This window comes from Schistocerca americana, chromosome 3, assembly GCF_021461395.2.
Source record: "Schistocerca americana isolate TAMUIC-IGC-003095 chromosome 3, iqSchAmer2.1, whole genome shotgun sequence".
NCBI classification, from domain to species: Eukaryota; Metazoa; Arthropoda; class Insecta; order Orthoptera; family Acrididae; genus Schistocerca; species Schistocerca americana.
The window spans coordinates 690,150,758-690,173,473 of record NC_060121.1 but is presented as its reverse complement, the minus strand read 5'-3'; the positions used below and the strand labels follow the sequence as shown (position 1 = coordinate 690,173,473).

Genomic DNA, 22,716 nt, shown 5'->3' with positions numbered 1-22,716 from the left:
TCGTTAAGATGGTAGCTGCAGATTTTATTTAATTGCAATCTTTCATTTATAAATTACTATGTTGCTTTAAAAATTCGCAATTGCCGAGTGATAGGAACCTTCGACCATTCAATTCATGTGTGTATTCAATTGTATACTGTAGACTTAGCAGTATTTAGCTTGTAATGCGGCATCTACGTATCACAGGCCCTAGACAACGAAACCAGCCAAAACTTTTAATATTTCTCCACTCAGTCTGAGAGTACGTAGTTGAGGGCCACACCACCATCATCACATCATTTTATTTTCCTTGAAAGCGTGCAAATGAAACACAATTAAACTTTTTTACGAGTTGTAAGTTGCATCGTACCCAACAGAAACATGAAAAATATATTTTTATGAATCTATTGCTCCTCCAGTCTAGCCCAGCACCTGCTACCAAGTCAAGTGTGTTTTGTTCCTGAAGATTGGGCCCAATGAGAGACAGTGGCTAATGACAGCCCTCTTAAGCATCTACCTCCAGCCACTCGAGCACTCCTGCCACAAACTGTGGCACAGTGCTAGTGAAGCACCAGTGGCTTGGATGTATGCAGAAGTCCCACCCCTGACATAAACTCCTCAGTCTAAAAATCCGAAATGGGGATGTTGTTTTTTGTCAATACATTTCAAATTTCTCATGCAAAATGTAGTGCCTTCCTCGTATATGATTTGTTTTGGGAGATAGAAGAAATCCGACCATACACGCATTTACCCATTAAAAGTATCGTTACTAGTTGCAAAAATCTTGTGCAACACTATAATGTAGGCTGTGTGTCCTCTAAGTATTCTCTTATCAGGTAGAAAAATTTCTGCCACGTCTTACATCCTAGGAATAGAATAAATGGTTCAAATGGCTCTGAGCACTATGGGACTCAACTGCTGAGGTCATTAGTCCCCTAGAACTTAGAACTAGTTAAACCTAACTAACCTAAGGACATCACAAACATCCATGCCCGAGGCAGGATTCGAACCTGCGACCGTAGCGGTCTTGCGGTTCCAGACTGCAGCGCCTTTAACCGCACGGCCACTTCGGCCGGCTAGGAATAGAATATTAAACGCATTTTTGGATCATGATGGAGTACTAAGAGCGTGCTCTACTTCCATCACAGAATGCCTTCTCACTTTGAACTCTGTTAAAGTAAACAAATGTCTCATCACATATGAAGTCCCTCAAGGCGACGGCACAAAGATGTAAATATCAGGTTTATACTACATATCACTTTATAAATTCGATAATATAACAGATTTCATGACAAAGATCATCTCTCCCTGTGTAGGTGGGAGATTGAAATTCTGTTAAAAGATCTTGCCACAAGAAAAGGGCCGGCCGAAGTGGCCGTGTGGTTCTAGGCGCTGCAGTCTGGAACCGCGAGACCACTACGGTCGCAGGTTCGAATCATGCCTCGGGCATGGATGTGTGTGTTGTCCTTAGGTTAGTTAGGTTTAACTAGTTCTAAGTTCTAGGGGATTAATAACCTCAGAAATTGAGTCCCATAGTGCTCAGAGCCATTTGAACCATTTTTTGAACAAGAAAAGGCTCCTGATTACCTTTGAGACTCTTGAATCATACCTGAGGTACTCTCACCCTTGCTCCCATCCACCTGGCAGCACATTGTTAATATCAATTTGATAGCCTTGTTAGTTAAAGTGATCATGAGGGTCCCTTTGAATGGTGAGTAATTTATTTTCCTGCAGTCTGATTACATTGGCGAGCTAAAGGTTACAGATGCCTCTGTGACATCTTTGTAGGCTTCCCACAGGCTAGGTAGTCACTTCCTGTGATGCCAAAATGTGTGGAAACCATTGACAGATAGCTGAAGGTATCCAATGCTGACTGTCTCTTGCTTGCCTTTTGTGCTGTTGGAAGTAAGTCACTTAGAATTTGGGCATACATCTCCTGAGATAATCCTGTCCACGTATGGTAGGGGTGTAGGAAGTTTTATTCTCTTCTACTCCCTCAAGATGCCTCCACCACCAGACTGCCTGGGAACAACTGCCACCATGTCGAAAACCTCTGCCTGCATGTCAGGGCTGTGCCACTCCTGTCTAAAAATCTGCCACTCGCCATTCCACATAGCTGTTAATGATTCCAGACTCGCAAAAGTTATCCTACGCTTCAAAGAACTATTAGGCTCTTAAATGTCACAAGGGCAAATATCGGGATAAATATCAGGATGTTGAACAATATGCTTCCCCTCATTCCTCCTGTAAACCGAAACATTCTGAGATGTGTTTTTGAAACTCCCCAGAATGACTGCTGCAATGAGCAATAACAAAATACCTGTCTACTGGTCACCACATCCCTAACATGCGGGAGATGGGGAAGGGGAGAGGGAATGGGAGAGGCCAACAGCACCCTCTGGTGGTGCTGTTGTGATATAGATCAGCTGGTCTATGAACTTCAAGGTAAATTCACAAAATCTGATATTCCCAAGTATAAACTTGCCCGAATTTCCCACCATTTTTCAATTTCTCGCCAAAATTTCAATTTCCCGCCGTTTTCAGCAGGTAGGGAAGGGTCCCACCTGGCGGCTGATGAAAACCCATGGTGTCATCTGGGGATGGGGGTTATTAATGAATTAATACAACATCAATTTGATGTAAAGTGGTGTATAACAATAGGTTAAGGACCTGTCAGTGCAAAGAGAACAAGCTGATGTGGGTGGCAACCTGCACGAACAAAATGTGGTGCGCTCTCTTTGTCCCACCACTATTGCACAGCCCAAACTGCTAAGGACAGAAACTTGAAAATTGGAGAGGGTGTGGATCTTATAATGTAGGCATCGTTTAAGAAGGGTATCTTTCAAAATTCCACTGATAAGGAGGGTGAAATAGGGGATGAAAGGTTTCGAAAACATGTTGCTATTAAGGCAAATTTGGAGATAGGAGTTCGAAAATTATTCGGTTTCTCATTCAGAAATAATATGTGTTTCAGAGTTTTTGGAAATTCAAGCATGAAGTGACTAATATAGTGAGTAAATGTTTTAAGTAAATCATTATTAAAGAACTACTAAAGCGTTTTTAAAGCTATATCTTCGAAAAGTGGTTTTCTCTGCTAGAAATAAAAACTACATGTTTCACTATTTCACTATTTTAGGAAATTCAGTCTTTCATGTGGCGAAAGAGAGGATGAACATTTTTAAGAAAATATTTCGTTACATAAAATCTTTTAAAGCTATGTATATGAAAATTGGTATTTCACTTCTCGGTTAGATATAAGCAAATATTAATTATTAGAGCACGGAAGTTTCTATGGAAATATCACAACAAGAACGCAAATGGCACGTTTAACAAAAACTTTGGACTTCATCTGTCAAATCGCTTTTTCGTCTGAACTACTTTCAGAAAAGAAAAGTTCAGAAGCTGTTGCAATTTATGAACAATATAAAAATTCCATTACAGAGAAACAAAAGAAAAGAAAATCTGTTGGGCCATACAGTCTAAGCATGTGAAGCAGCGTTCGCTATGATAGTTCCTTATGATTTCAGAGTGTTCTTGCCAAAACGAAACGCTGTGTTACAGCACGTACAGCTGACGTCGAAATAAATGTCTTTAGCTCTGCGGTAGAGGATGCTGAAAAAGCAGAGAAGTTATAATTTGCATATGACGTAACTGACTCACCCCGTTGTAGCGAAGTTTACCCATAGTTTGGTCATCGTTCTTGCTATCTGCATATCCTTATCAGGTCTCTCACCACTTACGGGAGAGTAACTGTTGTTCGAAAACAAGTAGAACAAATCATCTGTATGACAAACACCTGTAAAATACGTATTATGTTAAGCAAACACATAAATATCTTTAAAGAAATATGAGTTTCCATTCGTACACCAAAACTGTTCTGTATATGTTATCTATGCAGCCAACATAAAATAGTACACCTAAGTTCATAACACTTTGTTTTATATCAGCCTCTGCATGTCATGAACGTTGTTTACGTTCAGACAGTTCACTTTTATGAATGTAAGATGTTTCATCTCATAAATGTAAGAGCTTGAGTACAAAGCAGAAAAACGTCAATATTCTGAGACTTATTTTACACTATTCGTTATTTCATTACAGAAGAAGAGAATTTTTAACGTTATCTTACCTAGATCTTCATCTTCACCTCCGAGTTTTTTCGACATACTATATTTCCCTTTGTACGACAGTAAATAGTAGTACATAGGTACCGTGTCCTTGTGCTTCCTAACCATTTCATCTGTGTTCCAGTTAACTAAACCATCAGAGTATAGCTGCAAGAGAATAATGAAAAAGTAACAACAGATTATTCCTTGTGCAGCTTATGGCGCATTGTAGGGCAAGTTACACAACTGCAGTAGTGATTTTTAAACAATGTAATCGCGCCAGCTGCACACAAATGCTTTTAATTACCAAAACTGGTTTCGACCCCCAAGCGCTATTGTCGAGATAGCACACAGACAACGACAGCAACTAAAAAAAATGGTTCAAATGGCTCTGAGCACTATGGGACTTAACATCTATGGTCATCAGTCCCCTAGAACTTAGAACTACTTAAACCTAACTAACCTAAGGATATCACACACATCTATGCCCGAGGCAGGATTCGAAGCTGCGACCGTAGCAACTAAAAGAAAAATAAAGGTGCAGCTGGTGTTTTTAATATAATTGCAAATCTTAGTAAAGTAAAATTTCTGTTTTCTTTTTCATTTACCAGCCTTTTATTGAGATATTACAGGCAAATGTTATAGTAGCACTTTCTAAACCTGTTCATGCAACAAATGGGTTTCAGGATTAAGACTGCTCACTAATTTTTGAGAGAGACGAAATAGGCTGGATTGTAGACAGTCCATCCAGGCAGAGAGATGGTGGATCTCCTTTTACTTTTAGATGTGAATACAAATAGTTTATTATTGGAAGGTAAGCAGCAATTATGAATAATGTAAAATAGAAACACCACGTATTTCATAGAGATAAAGGTATAATCTACGAGCTCAGAATACCACTGAACTCATGTGTTAAGTCAAAAAGTAATGTCATTTTTATATGTTGAACTATTGCTGATGACAATCTTAAATAAAATTAAAAAATTATAGGTTTTTCCACAAATTTTCATCTGTTACCATTAGCCAATGAGGAAGAATTCCAAGGGGCTGTGGTAAAGTAACCTATCAGTTCTTACAGGGTGACAGTTATTGAACTTTAAGAAAAAATATAAATTAGTTACAAACTACGGCGTACACATACTTTATTCAACATGTAAAGTCACTACAGGTATTCGGGTTTATTGGCTACGATGTGGCGCAGGTGAACAGCGAAATTCTGCATGACCCGCTGAAGTGTCAGACGATCGATGCTATCGATGACCTTCTGAATGACTGTTTCCAGCTCAGCAATGGTTTTGGGGTTATTGTTGTACACTTTATCTTTAATACAGCCTCACAAAAAGGAGTCGCATGTGTTCAGATCCAGAGAATATGGCGGCCAAACGAGGCCCACGACGAAGGCTTCTTGGTATCCCAGAGCCAGAATGCGATTCCCAAAGTGCTCCTCCAGGTCATCAAATATTGTCCTGCTTCGATGGGATGGAGGTCCGTCTTGCATGACCCACATCTTGACGAAATCAGAGCCACTTTAGATAACGGGAATGAAATCATCTTCCAGAATCTTCACCGTGCTATCAAAGAATATCTACCCGATTATCTCGTGACTGGATGTTGCACACCACACAGTCACCCACTGAGGACAAGCGAGGAGACTTCTCGATCGGAAAAATTGGAAATCTGTAGTATGGTCTTATGGGACCAAACTGCTGAAGTCATCGGTCCCTAAGCTTACGCACTAATCTACCTTGAACTGTGTTACGCTAAGGACAACACACACACCCATGCCAGAGGGAGAACTCGAACCTCCGACGGGGGAAGACGGGCGGACTGTGACAAGATGCCTGAGACCACTCGGCTACCCGCGAGGCCTCTCGATCACGAAATACGGATACACAGTCCGCCAAAGGCCCCAATTTTGCTTATTAACGAACCCATCAGAATGAAAGTGGTTTTTGCCGCTAAACCAGACCATAATACACATACTAATTCCCATCATGGCCCGCGGCCAACCGTGCAGTTTGAACGTCCTAACGCAAATGGTTCAGAAGTTTTGATAATTTTATTTCCTTCAGTTCAATAATTGTCACCCTCTAAGTATCAAGTGAACGAACAACAAATGAATGTAACAAAGCCACAAAGAGTTAAACTAGTCTGCATGGGTTAGCATGTGAGCCAGGTTACAATAGGGAGGGAATATAATCACAGAACAGTATTGTTGCACCACAAAGTGGTGTACTTGGAGCGTCTGGGAAACATTAACATTTCACAATGGGCCACTTTAGCGGGAAGACCAGAACGTTACTACATCTTGGGCTACTTGCTGATAACAACCAGAATTGCTCTACGACGCCGAAATGGTTACTTCAAGTTGTCGCCAAGAAAGGCGACCAGAGATGTAAAAATATAAACACAGAAGAAATACAATGTCACTGTAGCTTTCATGGCCCCATTGCTTCACATTAGAGCCATGGACTCATTGTGACCTATGTTACAAGAACCGGTGCAGTAGCAAAAGAAGTACACCCAAAGCCAGGATAAATACGACTAATTTTTAGTCAATGTCGCAGACTGCTCGCCTCGAGTAGGGACCTTCATCGGTCCGTGAGTCAATAGAAATGAAACTTAAAACACCTGCAGCCGTCTACTTTGCATTTAATTTATCTATTCGACCAGTTTCGGTCTTCCATTACACCATCATAAGGCACATTGACCTAAGCAAATTGGGAGGAATCCAATCTCGCCTGCAGTCATATCAGGAGCCAGTATTAAATAAATGATGTCTGTAGATCTCTGGTTTACATGACCTGTCATTTTGTTCATAAACCGACTGTCCGGACGACGTTACAGCTGCATTTGTCCTGATAGTCGACGGCTGGTGAAAGAAGTGACAGTGTCTTGTAAGCCAGAGATCTATGGACACCTGTTATTTAGTGCTGGCTCCTCTTACGACTGCAAACGAGATTGGATTCCTCCCAATCTACGTTGCACAGGCGGCGTGAAGATGGTTCAAAATGGTTCAAATGGCTCTGAGCACTATGGGACTTAACATCTGTGGTCATCAGTCCCCTAGAACTTAGAACTAATTAATCCTAACTAACCTAAGGACATCACACACATCCATGCCCGAGGCAGGATTCGAACCTGCGACCGTAGCGGTCACGCGGTTCCAGACGAAGCGCCTAGAACCGCATGGCCACACTAGCCCGCCTGAAGATGGTGTAATGGAACACAGAAAACTGCTGGATTAATACACTCCAGGAAATGGAAAAAAGAACACATTGACACCGGTGTGTCAGACCCACCATACTTGCTCCGGACACTGCGAGAGGGCTGTACAAGCAATGATCACACGCACGGCACAGCGGACACACCAGGAACCGCGGTGTTGGCCGTCGAATGGCGCTAGCTGCGCAGCATTTGTGCACCGCCGCCGTCAGTGTCAGCCAGTTTGCCGTGGCATACGGAGCTCCATCGCAGTCTTTAACACTGGTAGCATGCCGCGACAGCGTGGACGTGAACCGTATGTGCAGTTGACGGACTTTGAGCGAGGCGTATAGTGGGCATGCGGGAGGCCGGGTGGACGTACCGCCGAATTGCTCAACACGTGGGGTGTGAGGTCTCCACAGTACATCGATGTTGTCGCCAGTGGTCGGCGGAAGGTACACGTGCCCGTCGACCTGGGACCGGACCGCAGCGACGCACGGATGCACGCCAAGACCGTAGGATCCTACGCAGTGCCGTAGGGGACCGCACCGCCACTTCCCAGCAAATTAGGGACACTGTTGCTCCTGGAGTATCGGCGAGGACCATTCGCAACCGTCTCCATGAAGCTGAGCTACGGTCCCGCACACCGTTAGGCCGTCTTCCGCTCACGCCCCAACATCGTGCAGCCCGCCTCCAGTGGTGTCGCGACAGGCGTGAATGGAGGGACGAATGGAGACGTGTCGTCTTCAGCGATGAGAGTCGCTTCTGCCTTGGTGCCAATGATGGTCGTATGCGTGTTTGGCGCCGTGCAGGTGAGCGCCACAATCAGGACTGCATACGACCGAGGCACACAGGGCCAACACCCGGCATCATGGTGTGGGGAGCGATCTCCTACACTGGCCGTACACCACTGGTGATCGTCGAGGGGACACTGCATAGTGCACGGTACATCCAAACCGTCATCGAACCCATCGTTCTACCATTCCTAGACCGGCAAGGGAACTTGCTGTTCCAACAGGACAATGCACGTCCGCATGTATCCCGTGCGACCCAACGTGCTCTAGAAGGTGTAAGTCAACTACCCTGGCCAGCAAGATCTTCGGATCTGTCCCCCATTGAGCATGTTTGGGACTGGATGAAGCGTCGTCTCACGCGGTCTGCACGTCCAGCACGAACGCTGGTCCAACTGAGGCGCCAGGTGGAAATGGCATGGCAAGGCGTTCCACAGGAATACATCCAGCATCTCTACGATCGTCTCCATGGGAGAATAGCAGCCTGCATTGAAGGTGGATATACACTGTACTAGTGCCGACATTGTGCATGCTCTGTTGCCTGTGTCTATGTGCCTGTGGTTCTGTCAGTGTGATCATGTGATGTATCTGACCCCAGGAATGTGTCAATAAAGTTTCCCCTTCCTGGGACAATGAATTCACGGTGTTCTTATTTCAATTTCCAGGAGTGTAAATTAAATGCCCGAGAGACGGCTGCGGTGTTTTAAATTTTATTTCCTACTGAACAACGGAAGTCCCTGTAACCATATGCTTAAATGATGGACATACAAAAACACGAGTCAGTACGTCTACGCGTAAGTGAATCTACGAGTCTGAATGGATCAGCCAATCACCTTCTTCAGTCTCTGACGCTGCTAGATGTGGCACTACCGGGGCTCTCCAACCGGTAGGCCACCTGGACTGCCTACCCCATCTGCTGCCGCCTTCCACCCCTGTCAGTCTGTGGTTCCTTTCCCAGAATATGCAGCCAGTCGTCCGCCATTGCCCACGTGGGCAAGCTTCTTGCTGCCAGCGTCTGCTGTGGGCAGACTCCGCTGTTCGGAGCTGCCACTTCGGCACGGGATCGCTAGTGGGAGACGTCGGCTTTCCTCGCTCGGCACTCTTAGCGACTTCTACTTGTCACAGGTGGCACTGTGTACTTTTCATGCTGCTTCAGACGCTATGACCACATGCCGAGTGCTCAAGGCGGTGTCTTCTTTAATAGGGTATTCCCTGTTTATGTCCTATGGGCACTGGTATCTTGGGGAAATGACACCTCAGATGTACTTTGAGTAATAAATCAATGAAATTCCAATGCTGTTTCTCTGAAGTCTCAACGGGCACCTAACAGGCTCCCACTCACTATTCCGCCTCAACCCATGGCTTTGGTGGTGGCATTCTGACATCAGTTCTTCAGTCTACCAAACTCTGCCACCCACCACAGCAGCAAATTATTTGGCCGTTAAGTACATTCAATTGTTAAACTTTCAGATTAAAACAAAAGTATGGCTTTTCTGTGCTAATGAACTGCTGAAGATAATGGTTTACCCCGACTGTATCAATGAATTAAGTTTCTCAAAATGAAAGAGGGCGTTATACAGGTATTTTGGTTGCAGTGTGGACATCTCCATGAAATAGTGTGAATCTAAATTTAAATCCTTCATAGCGAGCTCTTACAGAATCTAGAGGTATGATATTAAATAGTAACATACATTCACTTTTGTCTACAAAAAATTATAACATTTTTTAACGTGAAATAAATGAGCAGAAGGAAGTTGATTGAGACATTAGCACAAATGTGTAAGTTGAGGCGCTAAAAGATATGACATGGATGGAATTAGACTATGCTAAGGATCATACAGGAATTTCAAAGCTGACCCGTGTGCACTCAGTATTGGGGCCGCTTGCATACGTCGATAGCAGCTATTCATGGCAGATGTTTCTGACCAGTTGCTGGGTAACCGAAGGATGCTTTGTCGCCAGGGCCAGGGAGGTGACGTAAGCAGCAGTACAAGAACGTTCGCAGGATACGTTGGGAGCCTTGCTGGTCGGCGAAACCGTGTGTACCTCGGGGTCCGCTGTTGCTCCAGAAGTGTTGAGATCCCTGTGGGCTGAACATCGCGTGAAATCGGGAGCCTGGCTTGGGATGTGTGTTGTTGGCACCAAGGCGCTGCTGGAATTCAGTCAGCCACTCAACCATCTGTAGGAAGCAAACCTGGCGTTGGAATCCACCTCCTATCAGGATTATGGATTTTGTGGTTAGCGCCCATTTCCAGCTACGGACAGCAAGGCATCATGGTTATGTTTCTAGTTCGCAAGTGACTTTTCCAGTGGGTGACAAGGGATACTTTGTGGTGTGAATACGCTTTTTGTTTCTGTAGCGGACTATCTCTAGCCGTTTTGTGCACATTTCGCGACATTTGACGAATATGGGCTACTCATTAAATTTACTATTGAAAATTTAGGTATTCTATTATCACAGTGTTGAGTGTCGTTGCTAGAAATGTCTGTACCAGCTAGGCCTTTATATTATCTAGGGAGCTGAAGTAGGGAATCATGAATTTTCCGGACTGAATTCGTTACTGCGTTCGTGCAATGGATGATTTTCAATACAATAAGAAAATCTCGATATAATGTGGACATGAACATTGTGGAAGGTGAGTGTGAGTGGCAAGTGGATGTTGATCGTTCCTTCGGAGCAAATCACAAAGAAGCCACTGTTGTACCTTTACTAGGAATCGTCAGTAAAGAGCCGAAACGAAGTGGAATGAAGACAATAGATTCGAGCGAACCGTGGTTCAATTTATAGGCCGGCCATCCACTTTGAAGTTATATGGTTTCCTTACATCGCTCAAGACGAATCCGGGGACGACGCACACAGCTTTCTCTGTTCAAAATCTGAAGCCAATGCGTAGTATACACCACTCGAGGCTCGCTTCTGGACTCAAATGCAACGTCAGCACTTCCACTCCGGTAGCATTGCCTCCCTTGTAAACCATAAGAGTTTTAAAATATTAGATTTTTCGCAGATACGAACAGAATCACTGAACCGAACTGAAGAATTTCTCTCGCGCTTATTCTTGCGCTGGCATACCGTTATAGAGAACAAGAGAGACGCTTCTTCTACATCTACAGCTACATGGATACTCTGCAAATCACATTTAAGTGCCTGGCAGAGGATTCGTCGAACCACCTTCACAATTCTCTATTATTCCAATCTCGTATGGCGCGGAAAGAATGAACACCTATATCTTTCTGTACGCGCTCTGATTTCCCTTATTTTATCGTGGTGATCGTTCCTCCCTATGCAGGTCGGACTCAACAAAATATTTTCGCATTCGGAGGAGAAAGTTTGTGATTGAAATTTTGTGAGAAGATTCCGTCTCAACGAAAAACGCCTTTCTTTTAACGATTTCCAGGCCAGATCCTTATCATTTCTGTGACACTCTCTCTGTGACTCTCTCTCACGATAATACAAAACGTGCTGCCTTTCTTTGAACTTTTTCGATGTACTCCGTCAGTCCTATCTGGTAAGGATCCCACGCCGTGCAGTCGTATTCTAAAAGAGGACAGACAAGCATAGTGTAGTCTCCTTAGTAGGTCTGTTACATTTTCTAAGTGTCCTGCCAAAAACACGCAGCCTTTGGTTAGCCTTCCCCAAAACATTTTCCATGTGTCCTTTCCAATTTAAGTTGTTCATAATTGTAATACCTGGGTATTTTTTGAATTTACGGCTTTTAGATTAGACTGATTTATCGTGAAACCGAAGTTTAACGAGTTCCTTTTAGTACTCATGAGGATGACCTCACACGTTTCGTTATTTAGGGTCAACTGCCACTTTTCGCACCATTCAGATATCTTCTCTAAATCGTTTTGCCGTTTGGTTTGGTCTTCTGATACTTTATTAGTCGATAAACGACAGCGTCACCTGCAAACAACCGAAGACGGCTGCTCAGATTGTCTCCCAAATCGTTTACATAGGTAAGGAACAGCAAAGGGCCTATAACACTACCTTTGAGAACGCCTGAAATCGCTTCTGTTTTACTCGATGACTTTCCGTCCGTTACTGCGAACTGCACAGGACATCGCACAGGACAGGAAATCGCAAATCCAGTCACTTAACTGAGACGATATTCTATAAGCACGCAATTTTACTACGAGCCACTTGTGTGGTACAGTGTCAAAAGCCTTCCGGAAATCCAGAAATACGGAATCGATCTGAAATACCTTGTCAATAGCACTCAGCACTTCATGTGAATAAAGAGCTAGTTGTGTTTCACAGGAATGATGTTTTCTAAACCGATGTTGACTGTGTGTCAATAGAGAGTTTTCTTCGAAGTAATTCATAATGTTCGAACACAATATACGTTCTAAAATCCTGCTACATATCGACGTTAACGATATGGGCCTGTAATTTAGTGGATTACTCATACTACCTTTCTTGAATATTGGTGTGACCTGTGCACCTTTCCAGTCTTTGGGTACGGATCTTTCGTCGACCGAACGGTTGTATGTTATTGTTTAGTATGGAGATAATGCATCAGCATACTCCGAAAGGAACCTAATTGGTATACAGTCGGGACCAGAAGACTTGCTTTTATTAAGTGATTTAAGTTGCTTCACTATTCCGAGGATATTTACTTCTACGTTACACATGTTGGCAACTGTTCTTGATTCGAATTCTGGAGTATTTACTTCGTCTTCTTTTGTGAAGGCATTTCGGAAGACTGTGTTTTGTAACTCTGCTTTGGCAGCACTGTCTTCGATAGATCTCCATTGCTATCGCGCAGAGAAGGCATTGATTGTTTCTTGCCGCTAACATACTTCACATACAACTAGAATCTCTTTGGATTTTCTGCCAGGTTTCGAGACAACGTTTCGTTGTGGAAACTGTTATAAACATCTCGCATTGAAATCCGCGCTAAATTTCGAGCTTCTGTAAAATATTGCCAATCTTGGGAATTTTTCGTCTGTTTAAATTTGGCATGTTTGTTTCGTTGTTTCTGCAACAGTGTTCTAACCCGTTTTGTGTACCAAGGAGGATCAACTCCGTCGTTTTTTAATTTATTTGGTATAAGTCTCTCAATTGCTGCCGATACTATTTCTTTGAATGTAAGCCACATTTGGTCTACACTTACATTATTTATTTGGAATGTGTGGAGATTATCTCTTCGGAAGGCGTCAAGTGAATGACCTCTACCCATACTAACTCACAGGAAGTATCTACTTCAATTTCGCGACAAGTTAAACTACTTCTCCAACCATGTTTAGCCTATCCTTTCGGAACACCGTTAGGTTCTTCGCAAAAATTTCGGCTGAGCTTATATCCGGCTTTGGCCAGGTTTCAGTGCCTATAAAGATTTGAGCATCAGTGCTTTCTATTAGAGCTTGGAGCTCTGGTACTTTCCCAACACAACTATGACAATTTACAACTGTTGTACCAGTGGTTCCTGTATCTACGTTCTTCTTGTCTTCAGCATGCTCCCTTTGTGACTGAAGCCCTTCTTGTGTTTTCCCGACACCCTCTAACCTAAAAAACCGCCCAGTCCACGCCACACAGCCCCTGCTACCCGTGTAGCCGCCTCCTGCGTACAGTGGACGCCTGACATGTTCAGCGGAACCCGAAACCCAACCTCCCTTTTGCGCAAGTCGAGGAATCTGCACCCTACACGGTCGCAGAACCGTCTGAGCCTCTGATTCAGACTCTCCACTCGCCTCTGTACCAGAGGTGCGCAGTCGATCTTGTCGACTATGCTGCAAATGGTCAGCTCTGCTTTCATCTTGCAAGCAAGACTGGCAGCCTTTACCACTTCTGTTAGCCGCTCGAAACCAGAGAGAATTTCTTCTGATCTAAAGAGACACACGTAGTTGGTACCGACGTGAGCAACCACCTGCAGCTGGATGCACCCTGTGCTCTTCATGGCATCCGGGAGGACCCTTTCCACATCTGGAATGATTCCACCCTGTATGCACACGGAGCGCACATTGGTTTTCTTACCCTTCTTGTCAGCCAACTCCCTAAGGGGCCCAATAACGCGCTTAACGTTGGAGCTCCCAACTACCAATAATCCCACCCTCTGCGATTGCCCGGATCTTGCAGGTAAGACAGCACCTGGAACCTGTTTGTCAGACAAACCGGGGAGGCCTTACATACGGCCGCCTGGAAAGTCTCTCGGCCACAGGTGAGAGGTCAGCCTCTCTTAAATATGGGGCAGATAGAACTACACGTTTCTTGTCGAGTGCGAGTTATCCAGTTACTCTTCCAGGACAGGAAGCGCAAGAAGCTTGCGAAATGTGGCATCACTATTTGCCAAGTAAACAGAGGTAAAACTATCGGGTTACGTGGAGTAAACCGAAACAGGTGATGGCGTTATAATCCGTGATTTGCTCTCCACCGAGAAAACCTTTACATTTCTATTCCACACATGACGTGCGCCTGAGTAATTTAACATGACATTCCTAACTCGCCGCTTTCGTTTTTACGCTTTGACGGACATTCAGCATCTGTAACAATTACCTTTAGGCTGGTAACTCCAGTCTTGTATAGGTTTAGGAAGAACCAGTAATTTACTCTTATACGACATCATGAGTGAATAAAATCCTCTCAATTTTCAACTAGCGCCAATGGAGCTATAATTACAAAGGACGGCAAAGCATTTCAAAAAAGAAAATCGCAGATTCTCTCCGATCCGCCAGCCTTGTTTTCTGTCGTAGGCCAACGATATTTTCTTAATGTGGCCTCACGGTAGTATGTGAAGGCGAGTCAAATGAAACCATTAAAACTGTAAATGAAAATTGACATTTTGCGCCATTGTTCTGTAAGCTGGCAGTACTGTTACCAGTAACGTAAGGAATGCCCTACAGGCGGCGGCATACTACAGGAAAGTGAAAAGCTACCACAATACCAGTTCAAAATGGCCACCCCGTTTGCAAGATGCACTAAAGAAAAACATCTCTCTGTCAAACGTTTTTCAATAGTGAAGGTATGAAACCTGCCGCAGTTTCTTTTCTTTTGCTTCTTTTTAAATACATGCGTTTCGGAACGTGCCCACACAGACATCTCAACAAAGGAAATGTTGTATTACAATTTGTTTTGGCAATTCGTGGTAGGCATTACTCGAAGTCATATCCTGGTATAAGTTACACAGCGTTAAAAAGGACTAACTTGACATAAAACAATATTTATAATTAGAGTATATTAAAACTGGTGCACAGGAAAAAAATACTGCAGCAGTTGAAACTACTGTGATGGGAAATTGCCTTCTGACAGTGACTGAAGCAGCCGCAAATCTGAAGATCAGTCATGGCTCAGGACATCACATGAAGTAGTTAAGTGTCGCAAAGGGAATGCAAGGTGGGCGTCAGAGCAGATCACTTCAGAACTGAAAATTTGAGACGTTTGCCGTATGTGAAGAAGTTTTGCGGCTCTTTGAAATAGGTGATCTCACCGAGTGATTACCACATGTTTGGACCACTCAAAGAGGAAATGGGGGGAAAGAAAATATGTACTGATGAAGGGGCGCAGCAGGCAGTAACGAATTGGTACGCGCACGACCATTTTTTTTTTCCCGGAAGAATCCGTGCACTCACTACGCACTGGAGGAAGTATGTCGAACGTCAAGAAGACTATGTCGAAAAGTGACCCACTTTGGTTCCACTTTTGTTCAATAAAAAAAATTAAAAAAATATTTTAGTTTTCATTTGACTCCCCCTCATTGCCTTTTAACTGTTTATGGAGAATATGAATTGCGGTATTTGTCCCCACTACAAATTTACTCTTGAGATGGAGGGCAGCGGAACGCTACCTCCCTTGAGCGAACTAACTGAGTGGAAAGCAGATCTGTTGATTCGTTTGGTGCACAGGAAGCCTCCCCAGACCGATACATACTTGGATGCAAATACTTTACATTATACCTTCCAGAAGACCAATTACACAGACAGGACTATGATGGCTTCCAATGAGGACCATATTCAGTCTGAAGCCGAGAATTTTACAGTTTAACATCTACATATTGCCAACACATTAAGATGTTATAAGAGGAAGTGGAAATTAACATGGTAGCAGTTTACCTACCATACTGTGTCGCCACGATTGGCAAAACTGGACGCTTTCTCCACAGACGGGGCTTGATACAGGGTTATGATTTGCACCAATAAAAACGACACAAGGCTTAGAGTGCCAAGTGAATACTGCATTTTCTGTGTATGTGGTAGTATTCACGGTGTCGACGAAAGCCGTGGAACAAGGTGCCTCAGGTATGCTCAATAATGATTATGTCTGGAGGTTTGGTGGCGAGCAGAAGTGTTTAAACTCAGATGAGTGTTCCTAGAGCATCTCTGTAGCAATTATGGACTTGTGGGGTGCCGCATCGTCCTGCTGGACTTGCCAAGTCCGTCGGAAGGCACAACGGACATGAATGGATGAAGGTGATCAGACAGGATGCTTACGTACGTGTCACATGTCAGAGTCGTATCTAGACGTATCAGGAGTCCCGTATACTCCAACTGCACACGCCCTATACCACTACAGAGCTTCCGCCAGCTTGAGGAGTCCCCTACTGATATCCAATTGCCAAGGATTCACGAGGTTTTCTCCATACCCACACACGTCCATCCGCTCGACACAATTTCAGACAAGACTCATCCGACCAGGCAACATGTTTCCAGTCATCAACAGCCCAGTTTCGGGGTTTACGGGCCCAGGCGAGGCGTAAAGCTTTGTGTCGCGCAGTCACCAACTGTACACGGGTGGGCCTTCGGCTCCGAAAGCCTATATCGATAATGTTTCGTTGTATGGTTCGCACGCTGACACTTGTTCGATGGCCCAGCATTGAAATCTGCAGCAATCTGGGGAAGGGTTGCACTTCTGTCACGTTGAAGGATTCTCTTAAGTCGTCGTTGATCCCGTTCTTGCAGGATCTTTTTCCGCTCGCAGCGATTTCGGAGATTTGATGTTTTACCGGACTGCTAATATTCACGGCACACTCGTGAAATGATCGTAAGGGAAAATCCTCACTTCGTATCTACCTCGGAGACCCTGTGTCCCATCGCTCGTGCGCCGACTCAAACATCACGTTGAAACTCACTAAAATCTTGATAATCTGCCATTGTAGCAGCAGTAACCGATCTAATAACGGCATCTGGATAGTCATCTTGATGTAAGGGATGACACAAAATTTTTCATTGCCATATCTTCAGAATTGCGGATTTCATGCATCTTCTTTTAAATAGTTTGTGCTTTTATGAACGTCCCCCCCCCCCCTCCCCCCTTAACGAGCCCGTTGTTGCAACACTTACAGTAGATAATTCCAAGCTGGTGCAGTACCGCATGGCACCTGTTGACGGCAGCTGCAAACAGCGATGCAAACAGCACACGAGGCGGCGAGCCTGTTTGTAAGGAAATTCACGCTCTCCGAAGCCTTGTGATCTTAAGTAATGCATGATCTCAAACACTGTTTCGTCTGCCAAGAGGAACGTCGACAGTATCACAAGTCGGCACTGGCATGGCAAAGATTCGCAAAGTATTCGGAAAGTTATTTGAGATAATGGAAATCAATGTGATCTCTCATTCTGAATCCTCACCTGCTTCTCCTAGAAGTACCGGGTGATCAAAAAGTCAGTATAAATGTGAAAACTGAATAAATCACGGAATAATGTAGACAGAGAGGTACAAATTGACACACATGCTTGGAATGACATGGGGTTTTATTAGAACCAAAAAAATACAAAAGTCCAAAAAATGTCCGACAGATAGCACTTCATCTGATCAGAATAGCAATAATTAGCATAACAAAATAAGACAAAGCAAAGATGTTGTTCTTCACAGGAAATGCTCAATATGTCCACCATAATTCCTCAACAATAGCTGTAGTCGAGGAATAATGTTGTGAACAGCACTGTAAAGCATGTCCGGAGTTATGGTGAGGCACTGGCGTCGGATGTTGTCTGTCAGCATCCCTATAGATGTCGGTCGATCACGATACACTTGCGACTTCACGTAACACCAAAGCCAATAATCGCACGGACTGAGGTCTGGGGACCTGGGAGGCCAAGCATGACGAAAGTGGCGGCTGAGCACACGATCATCACCAAACGACGCGCGCAAGAGATCTTTCACGGGTCTAGCAATATGGGGTGGAGAACCATCCTGCATAAACATCGTACGTTCCAGCAGGTGTTTATCAGCCAGGCTGGGGATGTACCTCTCACCCGTCACAGTAGCAGTTACAAACCCAGAATCACGCATTTCACCGAAGAAAAAAGGTCCGATTACGGTAGATGTGGTCAATCCAACCCATACCGTAACTTTCTCGTCGTGCATTGGAGTTTCCACGACAGTTCTAGGATTTTCGGTAGCCCAAATTCTGCAGTTGTGGGCGTTGACAGACCCTCGGAGTGTGAAATGAGCTTCGTCGGTCCACAACACGTTACTCAACCAATCGCCATCTTCCGCCATCCTTTGCAACGCCCACACCGTAAATGCGCTCCGCTTCACTAAATCGCCAGGTAACAGTTCATGATGCCGATGGATTTTGTACGGATAGCATCGGAGGGTACGCCTAAGTGCCAACCAAACAGTAGTGTATGGAATGCCGGTGCGACGTGCGACTGCACGAGCGCTGACTTCCCCGTGCATAGACGAACCCGCTACAGTCTCCATTTCTTCCTGAACTGTCTCAGCAGCATTACGCCTTGTGCTCGGTCGGCCACTACGGGGTCTATCGTCCAAACAACCCGTGGCTTTGAACTTCGAAATCATTCTCGCCACAGCTGCATTTGTCAGCGGAACTTTACCCGTTCGAATCCCCTTCCTATGGCGTGAGGATCGTAACGCTGAACTAGCACATTCCCCATTCTGATAATACAGCTTCACTAAAAGCGCCTTTTTAGGTAACGTCAACATGGTGCGACTGCTGGCGCATCTGATCCTCTCTCTCATTACAGCGCCTTTTATACACGATTGTCATGCGCAGTCACTGACGTTTTGCTGACCAGCGCCATCTGTCGGACATTTTGTGCACTTTGTTTTTTTTGTTCTAATAAAACACCATGTCATTCCAAGCATGTGTGTCAATTTTTACCTCTCTACCTACATTATTCCGTGGTTTATTAAGTTTTCAAATTTATATTGACTTTTTCATCATCCGGTACTTACAAAAACCTCAGACGGTAGCCCAAGAATCGCAAAGATGGGAGCGCAGTCTAAAATTTAACTGAATCAAATCAACTCTCCTCAAGTAAACAAGCAGCAATAAGCTCTGTCTCTCACAGATCACAGTCTTCCGGACGTAGGACCGAGCGAGGTGGCCCAGTGATTAGCACCCTGGACTCGCATTCGGGAGTATGGCGGTTCAAATCCGTGGATGAGCATCCTTATTTAGGTTCTCCGTGATTTCCCTAAATCACTTCAGGCAAATTCCAGGATGGTTCCTTTGAAAGGGCATGGCCGATTTCCTTCCCCATCCTTCGCTGCCGGGCGGGGTGGCTGAGCGGTTCTAGGCGCTACAGCCTGGATCCGCGCGACCGCAACGATCGCAGGTTCGAATCCTGCCTCGGGCATGGATGTGTGTGATGTCCTTAGGTTAGTTAGGTTTAAGTAGTTCTAAGTTCTGGGGGACCGATGATCTCAGAAGTTAAGTCCCATAGGGCTCAGAGCCATTTGAACCATTTAATCGTGTTCTACATGAAGTATGGGAATAGAGAATGTCGTGACGAGAAAGCGAAAGCAATGAGGAGTTATTAGATTAGGTGACAAAAGTGACAACCTACAAAACAGAAAGTTTAGCATTTGCAGATGATCTAGCTATTTTTTCAGACTCAATGGAAACAGGCACTAGACAAATAACATTGCTTATAGGACAAGTTGAAAAACCAGCTCTACAAATTCTCTATGGGAAAACCAAGTTTAGAACATGAGTAATAAAAACTAAATACGGATGAATTGAGAGAACTGACAAAGTCAAGCATGTAGGACAAATTATTGAACATGACAATTCGGAGACTGAAGCCTTTGAAGCAAGAGTTACGAAAATGAAGACATCATTCTATGTCACCAACGGCGTATATAATAAGAAATCAATAACTATTAACGCTGAAGTCACACTCTGCTGTACAGTAATTCGGCGGGAAACACTTTATGCAACAGATGTTCAACTATGAAAAAGATGGTAATGATGGAAGTACTGGAAATCACAGAAAAAAATACTAAGGGAAATTTTGGAACCTGTTAAAGTTACCTGTTAAAAATACAATACAGAAGACGCCGTAACAATGAACTTCATACATATGTTGAAATAATTACAGACAATTAGGAAAAGGAAAGAGCCCTACGCACACATCCAAGGCATGAATCGCAAAAGATTGACAAATGTGTTGTTCACATAACTGGCTAATGTGGCAAATTAAAAATGGACAACACCTGGTGCAAGCAGTAGCAGATCCAGAGGGGAGAGGGGGCTAAGGGGTTCAAGCTGCCCCCATCCCCCGCCCTCCAAAAGCATAGCGATCCATCCCTGACATATCTCAAATTAAACGTGACATTGATCATAGAATGAAGGCTTTCACGGCAGGTATTGTCATCACTTAACACTTGCGGGCCGAAATGCCGTGGTCCATACATAAGACTCTCCCCTGGCGTTTCGCCTTCGACTGAGGAAGGCATCCTCCTAGGACAATCGGCGAATTGCAACCAGAGCACGAGTGAGCGCCGTATATATAAGCCGTGGAAAGAGCGCCGCTGTTAATCATGTGAAGTCGGCTGTGCTATGATCTCTGATATTGCCAACTTTCTCAATTGAAGGTAATCGATTGTCACGCTGTTGCTGCAATGTTAACATCCACATCTTATCCAGCTTAATGCCTTCATCTTTTCTATTAAAATTACTGTAGTGTTTCCCAGTCTCAATGGCCTCTCTGTACGTTCGTGCATAATAATGCGACGTCTTTCAAATGGTTCAAAGGGCTGTGAGCACTCTGATACTTAACATCTGTGGTCATCAGTCCCCTAGAACTTAGAACTACTTAAACCTAACTAACCTAAGGACATCACACACATCCATGCCCGAAGAAGGATTCGAACCTGCGACCGTAGCGGTCACGCGGTTCCAGACTGAAGCGCCTAGAACTGCACGGCCACACCGGCCGGCGCGACGTATTTGCTATGACGGTCGACTCACTAAACTTTATTTCATGATCACCTTCCTGAAACACATGTTCCGCTACAGCCAATTTATCAATATGTCCGAGGCGGCAGTTCCTTTTACGTTCACCCAGAGGGGTGTTGACACTTCTTTTTGTTGTGCCTATATAGACTTTTCCACAACTGCACGGAATTTTATAGACACCTGCTGTAGCTAGAGGAAGTCGTTTATCTTTTGCGGATCTTAAACCTTCTTTTATTTTCGTAGTGCGTCTGAAAACAGTTTCCACATCGTACTTGTTTAAATTTTTCCAGTGTCATCAGTGACCTTACTAAGTTGGTGTCGATACTCGTCCGTCCTGGTTGTCAGTCTCTGGCGTAGTGCCCGATCTACCTCTCTGTTGGAATACCCATTCTTCATGAAGAAGACATTATCCTATTTTTTTTGGTTCTATATTACCTACAGTACAATTTTCATCACCTGTTATTACTTAACCGAGTTTGAGTAGATATAATATGTTTTCAAATTTTAAATTTCTATAAGAAGCTGTTTACGTAATGAGTTCTTAATGTGTACCCCTCTCATTCGAGATGCAGCCACACACACCCCCCCACTACCACCGCCAATCGTGCTCATGCGACAGCGCCGCGCGTCGCATACACACGAGTGTGCTGTTTGCGAGGGTGTGCCCACTCCTGCTATACGCAGAGGCCTTCTGGGTATGAATTGTTCCACTGAACACAATGTAATGAATTATCAGGTGTTTTTAATTGTTGTCGATTGTTGTCGTGGCGTCCTGGTGTTTGTTTTTGTCAGATTTTGAAAAAAATACATTTGTAGTCAGTGTAAGGAGCGTCATGAGCTCAGCTACCTTTCCGTGAGCCGACTATTAAAGGTTCTTATTGTCACTGAAGCACGTCGGATCGATTATAATGATGAAACCTGGGCTCTGAGCTGCTCTCTGACAATTGTTCGGTCCTCCTTTTCTGTCGTCTATCTAGTTGTGTTCGGCCGCGGTTTACGTGTTCCTGCCAACATCGTCGTAATAGTGGCATTGACCAAATTCAAACGTTGAAGGATTCGTCTGTTACTCCAACCGGCTTCTTTGAGCTCAATCAGACGTCGTCTCACTAATGATGACATGACATCTGCGTACACTGTTCACCCGCCTGTCTGTCCAGCTGAGTACACGGAATGAAATTCGTAAAGACTTTATGCCGTGATATCGAGTTGTCCCCTGTTTGCTATTCTTTCCAATTGCGCTGTTAGATTATACTGCGGCGTCACCCCGCCACCAAAGTTTACCATTTTGCATTTTCCGTCGATACCTGTGCAACTAGCAACCTGTGTTGTGCGTTTCTTTTTTCTTAGAGTGTTTAGAAACGCCCTACATATCTTCAGAAACCATTCCGCTATCTATTACCACAGCATGGTGATATTAAGTAGTACAAGTATCAAAGGTTCGTATGAAAACCCTGGAAAGGCGGTAAAAATTTTAACTCTAACTCAGAAACTGCAAAT

At 44.2% G+C, this 22,716-nt stretch overlaps 1 protein-coding gene across 1 annotated transcript in view; it reads right to left on the bottom strand.

The window, feature by feature from the left end:
• Positions 1 to 22,716, bottom strand: part of LOC124605468 (venom carboxylesterase-6-like) — a 165,630-nt gene that overhangs the window by 13,796 nt on the left and 129,118 nt on the right. Inside the window, exons 8-9 of the mRNA XM_047137169.1 lie at positions 4,106 to 4,250; positions 3,640 to 3,775 (exon numbers count right to left, since the gene is read on the bottom strand). The gene's annotated coding sequence lies outside the window, so the exon portion shown is untranslated. The remainder of the gene's footprint in view (positions 1 to 3,639; positions 3,776 to 4,105; positions 4,251 to 22,716) is intronic.